This window comes from Anser cygnoides, chromosome 1, assembly GCF_040182565.1.
Source record: "Anser cygnoides isolate HZ-2024a breed goose chromosome 1, Taihu_goose_T2T_genome, whole genome shotgun sequence".
Taxonomy (NCBI): domain Eukaryota; kingdom Metazoa; phylum Chordata; class Aves; order Anseriformes; family Anatidae; genus Anser; species Anser cygnoides.
This window is the reverse complement of record NC_089873.1, coordinates 3,973,319-3,980,703: the sequence shown is the minus strand read 5'-3', so window position 1 is coordinate 3,980,703 and position 7,385 is coordinate 3,973,319.

Sequence of the window (7,385 nt, the reverse complement as noted above, 5' to 3'; positions counted from 1 at the left end):
TGTATTCCTGTAAGGATCAAACTCTATATAGTCCATTTTTTTTTTCACTCTTAGGGAAAAGGCACTGGATTAAGAACATCTAAGAACTGAAATGCAAGCACTCACATTTATTTCTGTGGCGTAGTATTTAGCCCCATTTTTTGGAACACCTGCAACAGCTTCCTATGAGGTGGTAACTTCAGAGCTGACTCAACAAAATTCACACAGCTGAGATTAAATGTGCCTTCACTGAACCCCTGAAGAGAAACAACTACCCCACTCATAAAACTAAAAAAAAAAATAAAAAAATAAAACAACAACAACAACAACAAAAAAAAACATAGAAAGCTGCCTTATAAAACAGAAAGATTTCTAATGGTGGTCTTCAACAATGGGAAGTTCACTTATGGTTGTGGCAATGTAAGGGCCAAAAGTGGGGTGCAGTGGGAATAGTATGCTTTACTATTAGTAGTAGCTTTATAGTATAAAACCTTAGATTTAAATTTTTTTGGAGGTCAGATTCATCTCCTCTGATTTTAGATGCATAGAATACAAGGTATCTATGTGTGAGTTTATCTTCTAGGTCCTCTTTATTTTCAACAACGGGAAAAGCAGATACTTAGGGGGCATGTTCCACCTGACCTATTTAAAATGTGTTTTCTAAGATACCACCATGACCTAGTTCAGTCTTTGTGTCTTCATTGATGGCAAAGGGAGTCTAGACAGCCAGCTCAAGTGTAGACATCTCCTCTGTGAGTTTCTAAAGGTGTGAAGGTGTCTCATCTTTAGTGTCTAGTTATTGGGCAGGCAAGAAAACCTCATTGGTCAGAAAAAGGCAGATCTAGCATTTCCAATATTCAAGTCAGATATTACATAGGGTTTCTGTCTGACTTCTGTAGGAACAAACAACACGATTATTTTATACAAATCTTAGTCTTGGAGCCGGTACAGGCTCCTTTAAAACTGAAGGCCAAGCACTTTCTCTGGGCTAAAGAAGGTATAGTTGGTACAAAAACCAGTCATTCTCTGAGACTGCCCAGAGAGGTGGGTTAGATGGCAAATAAGAGCTAATGATAATGAAAATTGAGAGGTCATTTTCTCCATGCCCAAGAGGAATCATCTCCACCTCAGTTTTTGCTGAAGACTGTTATCTTGTCGCCTTCTCTATCATTGTTCTTCAGACAGTCTCAAGTTTTTCAGTCTTTCCTTTTAGGTCATGTTTTTTAGACCCCTTTGTCATTCTCCTTGCTTTCCTCTCAACTGCCTTCTGCTGGTCCATGCCTCTCTTAATGTGTGGGGGCCACAACTGACCACAGCATCCATTCCATGGCTTTATTGGACATCCATGGACAGTTACTCTCACAGCATAAAACAAGGGATTGCTTACAAATTTTATACATTTCAGAATTATATTTACATTTTTTATGTATGATACGGTCGATTGGTCTTTTGCGTGTGCGCCTTAGTTTGTTTTCAGAAGAGCTGTCTAGTCAGTGATGCAACTATTCCATTTTGCAGGTAGGCAGTTTTATTCTGCCTACATACAGTACTTGCACTTGTTCTCTAAACTGAAACCTAATTTTTCTGTCCAGTGTTTTATGGTCACTTTGAATTCCCTTACTGTCCTTTAATATATGCATAGTCTCTCCTGGCTTAGCATCTTCTGCAAGTGCAGTAAGGATTGCCTATATTCATCGCCCAGATAACTTGCAAATGCTGAATAGCCCCACAGCATAACCTGGGGAACACCTGTCACCGCATCCTTCTCTTGCGACGGTTAAACAGCACCACTCAATACGCTCTTCCATTTTGACACGATTTTGAACCATTTAGAGACTCCTTCTTTTCAGGGATTTTCCAGACAATTGGGTACTCACCTTATAATTCAACTACCGTATATAACCTACCTTGACAGAAAATGTAAAAATTCTTACTAAAGTCAAGCAAAGAGACGGGGCATCTTGGGTAAGGAGCTCACTACAGAGACTCTCTTAAGATTTGTGTACTCTTTACAGGACTAAATATACTAGATTAATTACAAGTTGACAGTGATATAGAGGAGAAAGGAAGGAACAAATATGTTCATAAAATGTATCATTTATCAATTTATTTTTAGTCCCAGTATTCTTCTGCTTGGGCCAGAAGAATGATGAATGTAAATAAGAATATCGATAGAAAAATTGTTACCTGTGCTATGCAGCTGTATTGTGCATGGGAAAGTATTAAGGAACCCAGTCTAGTGTGGAAAATAAGGATGTCCAAAGAGTTTTTCCCATAACCCAGAAGCTCACCCAGACACCAAGTCCGAGGACAAAAATGTTTAAAAATTAAGTCTCCTCCATATTTGCTCAATTGACATTGTTTTATTTTAATAATAATTTCCTTGGTGTTTGATTCCCACAGGGAAATACTAGAATGTGTTTTGGCTGTTGCTGCACAATAACCTGATGATTTTGGAGAACAACGCCAACAGCCAAAAAAAAATGTTGGGTTCCATCAATGGGAATGGGATAAGGAAGATCATTTTGCTGCCCTATAAAAGCTTGGTGGGCCCACAAGTGGGGTAGCTCGTACTATTGCAGTCTCTGCATCTCAAAAAGGACTTAGTGACACTGGAGAAGGTCCAGAGAAGGACAATTAAATGAGCACAGGGATGGAGCAGTTGCCTTACAAGGAAAGACAACAAAGGTTTAGGACTCTTCAACAAGAACGGAGGGAAGCTGTGGGGCTGGGTAGGTTAACTGTGTCTTGGAGGTGAGGGCTATGATGAATGCAGACCGTTAGCTGCCAAATCCTACAATAACAGAAGAAGACATTTAGTAGGAACTGTTGTTACCCAATGGGTAGCAAACTCCTTTATCCTGCTGCCACAGGAGGCTGTGGAGGACAATGGTACTGGTGGGTTCAAATAGAAGTGACAGAGTTGACCGTAAATAAATCCAAAATGCATGGACAGAGATGTAGTCTTTAGCTAATGCAACAGCCATGGGTGCTGGTGGAAATGAAGGCATGGAAAGTAGTCTGCCCCCAGTGCCTTCCTGGACTAGGATCTCCTGCTGCCATTGCTGGTGGAACAAAGCTTGGCTAGAGGCACTGCTGGCCTGATCCAGCTAGGTTTTTCCCATGTTTCATGTATGAAATTTTATGATTTTTAGGTTTAGGAGCTTGCACACACTGGCCTGAGAGAGCAGCTGTTTTTTGTTGTTGTCGTTGTTGTTGTTGTTTTTTTGGTTGGTTCGTTTTTGTTTTTCTCTCACACAGATCTTCAGGGACACCGCATCATTCTGGAGTCTTCGTACTGGCCTGATTTTACATACACAGCTCAGAGATGCTTGTCCAACAGCAAGAATTTTGATGTGAAGAAGCATTTTGTGTTTCAGAAAAACAGAGGATTTCCTATGTCTCTGTGGCCGTGAACAAAAAGCCCATATTCTCAATTTGTTGGCGGTGAGCCATCGTATAATAAATATTCATGGAGACAGCTACGGTGAGAAGGATGAGAAATGCAGAGGAAGGCGAGATGTAGATTCTCGCTCTCTGCCCTCTCAGCAGGTACCCTCTCAGCAGGTACCGCTCTCATACCGCTCAGGTACCCTCCTGGTACCTGCTGAGAGCGGTAGGAACACACCACGTACTTTTCAATAAACACTTTTGAACTGAATACCAACTTTCAATACCAACTTACCAACTTTTGAAATGAAGCTTAATCAGTTTGTAAAAGACGTTGAATGACCTGGTTGATGGATTTAGCCCAGCACTGAGTACTGAACCCTAGAGGTCCACTTTGGTTTTATTGTCCCCATGTATTTATCACAGAGCATGGCATCAGTGAATGAAATAGTTGATAAGAGTATAATGAACCATGTCCAGGAAGTTTGGTGGGGAAGACTGTTCTCAGTCACTAAATAAGCAGCTTAAATTGCTTTCTGAAATTCGGAACAGATTTTCAGGATGGATTCACCTCTTCCAGCTATAGCAACCTAAGAGACCTGTGTTTAGTGTAAATGGGCGATGTTGGTTCCACGGTCAGCAGATGGGGGGGGGGGAGAGAAATTGGGATGGGTGATTCATCGCCTAGATGTAGATGTCCAGAAGAGGAGGTGAATCACCCTCTAGATGCACTTGTTGACTCTCTTCATTGACTCAAGGGGGAAATTTGACAACTGTTTGGACAATGTAATTCTCTCTTGACTATAACCAGAGTCTCTGGTTGAGCCTCTGTTGACCTTGTCAGATATGCTCTATTTAAGGTGCTAAATTTGTATGCCATGTGTCAGCTCTGTCTCACCATTCTGGGAAATAAAAAGCAGTTACGAACAATTTGTTCACTACAAATATATAGGTTTGAGGAAAAAAAATCTGATGATCATTTCTGGCATGTGGCATAACCAGGATTTCCCCATATTTCTGTTCTGTAGCACAACTGGATGCTGCTGACATGTATGGGAAGGCCCCTTGTGCCAAAAGTGAATTTTGTCATCCCTGTGAACACATCCACACATCTGATCAAGTTCTGCAAATCTGAAACAGCTGACAGCAGGTACTTTTTTAGATTCCTGTGTCCTAAAGCTTCTCTCTGCACTGAGCATCCTCCAGATCGAGGAGAGAAAATATTCATACCTTGAGGTGATGGTAGAGGAAAAAATATATTTGCATATGTCTTTTCCATTGTGGAAAGGATTTGGGCCAGAAAAGAAGAGTGACTGAAAAAAAAGAAGAGACTGGAGCTGATCTAGGCAACACTGTGAGGCCACTCTTGAAGAAAGGGTTTTATCATGGCATCTTTAATGACTTTTCTTGAAAATACTAACCACAGTCCTCTAAGTAATCTGCAAAGGAAGCCAAGAGTGGTCTATCTAAGTGCAAAGCCTACCTATCCGAGCTGCAGCTGTTCAGTAAAGGGGAGCACAGCATCCCATGCCTAGGTTAGGTTCCCAGTACATTTCCTCCCAAGTAAAAAGATAAATACTGTGATTTAACTACCACTATCACCGTAATTTCAAGGAAGATATAAGCAATCAACAGCATGCAGCTTTTAGAACACCCCACACCCTGGCGAGGTCCGTGTGAAGAGTTATTCCCTTCAAGAGAGGGCTTAGGCAAGAGTGATTGACATCAGAAAAGTCGAATTAAAGAAAGAAAGCAAAAAGATTGCTTATCCTAGTGAGTTATGTGGATATTTATTAAAGATATTTAAACTGGACAGGGTTGCAAAAAGATTGTAGTGCTGTTTTTTCTTTAAACTGACTTGCTCTTGTTTGCAACATCAGGGGCTTTATAAAATAAACAAGGAACAACTGAAAACTTAGTGCTAATCTGTTTTATTTGTGATGGTGAAGTATAGGAAACATGACTCTTGGGAGATCTTGATACAGACCCCTATGAATTTCTGTTTTCTCCCCAGTTTCTGAATGATTCTGCTATTTTCCACCAGATAAAACTGCATCAGATGCACAGATGCACTTACAACCTCTGCTGTTCAGAGCATCAGACCAAAGGAGTTCACATGGTCAGATTTTTAAAAGCATTTTAAAGGAATTTTGAAAAACCCTCATTAAACATAGACCTGGGGAAGGCTGGTGCTGGGTCTGTGTTTTACCCTCTGGCAACTCCTTTTCTGCATCTTGCTTGGTCTTGTGGCATTGTTTAAATATACAAATAATCTTCAAAGTCTTGGCTTGCCATCCTCACTTCTCTGTGTGACCTGGGCCATGTGAAATCCTAATTTTTTCCCAGCCCTCTGCTGAAAGAGAACACTTGTTGGGCAGCAAACCCCTGGTGATCACTGGGAGAAAATTCAACAAGCAGCAGAGACACCAGCATCTTCTTTTGCCTCCGCACCTTCCTGGATGCTCAAGATATTCCTGGTTTTCTCCATCATTATCCAGGACTCCAACACTTCTGAGCTTTTTCAGCACCTCCTCTCCTTTATTGCCACACACTTCTGTTGCTAATCATCAAAATTATAAAGCTGATTTCTCTTTTTTTGTCATAAACCCCTGTGTTTTTTTTTTCTGATAACTTTACCCCTCGCTCAGTCTCTCTGTTCTCACCCTCCCCTTTCTGTACCCAGCTCTGCTTTGGGTCAGCTGAATACCTTTTGCTAGCAGAAGCAGTGCTGGTTTTTCCCGGAACCGCTCAGCAAGCTGACCCATTTCACAAAGCTGACCTAACTAATTGCTCTCACAAGCAGTAACCGTTTTTTCTGACCTTTAAAATGTCTAAACGCCGAGTTACAGGTCTTTCTCATACAAACTGTGCTTGTAGCAATTAGCCACCTGGGGTCACCGTTCCTTCCAGTACAGCTGAGTGTACATAGCGTGCTCTTGCTAGGAGAAAAACTCACCGTTTCTAATAAAAACGTAGCGGCTATTATCCACCTACACTGAGATTTGCTGCTTGAAAGTAAATGGTTGCATGCAAGAGCTCTTAGCTCACCTTCCAAAAAGGACCTTTTCCAACCAAAGGAAAAATGCAGCTAGTGGAGAACCTGCATCTGCAGTCAAAATTGAGGGATGCAGATTGAGGGGAAAGACTGCAGACCTGGTCCCCCATCTCTCTCTCCATCATGCAAGTAGCCAAGAAATTCAGTAGTTTAACCAGGCAAGAAATAGAAGGAGAAATTGGGGAGTTAAGCCCTGCACCTCCTGGGAAAACACCACATATTTAGTAGGGGAAGGACAAACTGAGAAAAAGTCTGGGATTTCTCTCAGTGCTGTACGACCCAGACGGCTGTGGTTCTGCACATGCAGTTTCACATCTCTGGGCATCTTGGAAATAGGTGAGAAATTGGGATCTATGACTGTCGGACAGATGTTTCAAGAGCAAATCTCTCCAAGTCCTTCTGTGAGCTTTGGCATGATTGTTTCCTCTTATCCTATTAATTATGGGAGATGATTTGGTAAAAGTGCCCTCAGTACTGATATAAAAGCAGCCAGCATTTACAGAGAATGGTGAACAGGGCATTTTACCCACAGCAGTTGCTCCAGAAGTCTCACTTGTTCTCTGTGACTTGTTGCAATTGGCTTTGGGCAGTAATCCTCAGCCAAAGCCCTATTGCTACCAAACCCTCCAAGAGGGTCACCTGCATCAGTAACCCCCCAAAAAAGCTTTCATGAAAATGGCAAACTGATATTTAACACGGATAGTATATTAAGTACATTATAAGTAGTACATTTTACAGGTTGTTCTGTCGGCATCAGGAGAAAATACCATGGATAGTTTAAATCCATTTTTCTGTACTTTATCTCAACCAATTCTCAAGGTACTAACCGATGATAATTTCTGTGGAAATGGCTGTAGAGAAACTACACAGAGTTAAAGCACAATATTTCCTTCATCTTTTCCACTTTTCTATTAACATTCAGAAGAACCAGTTCCACTGAATCTGAAACCCAGACAATTTG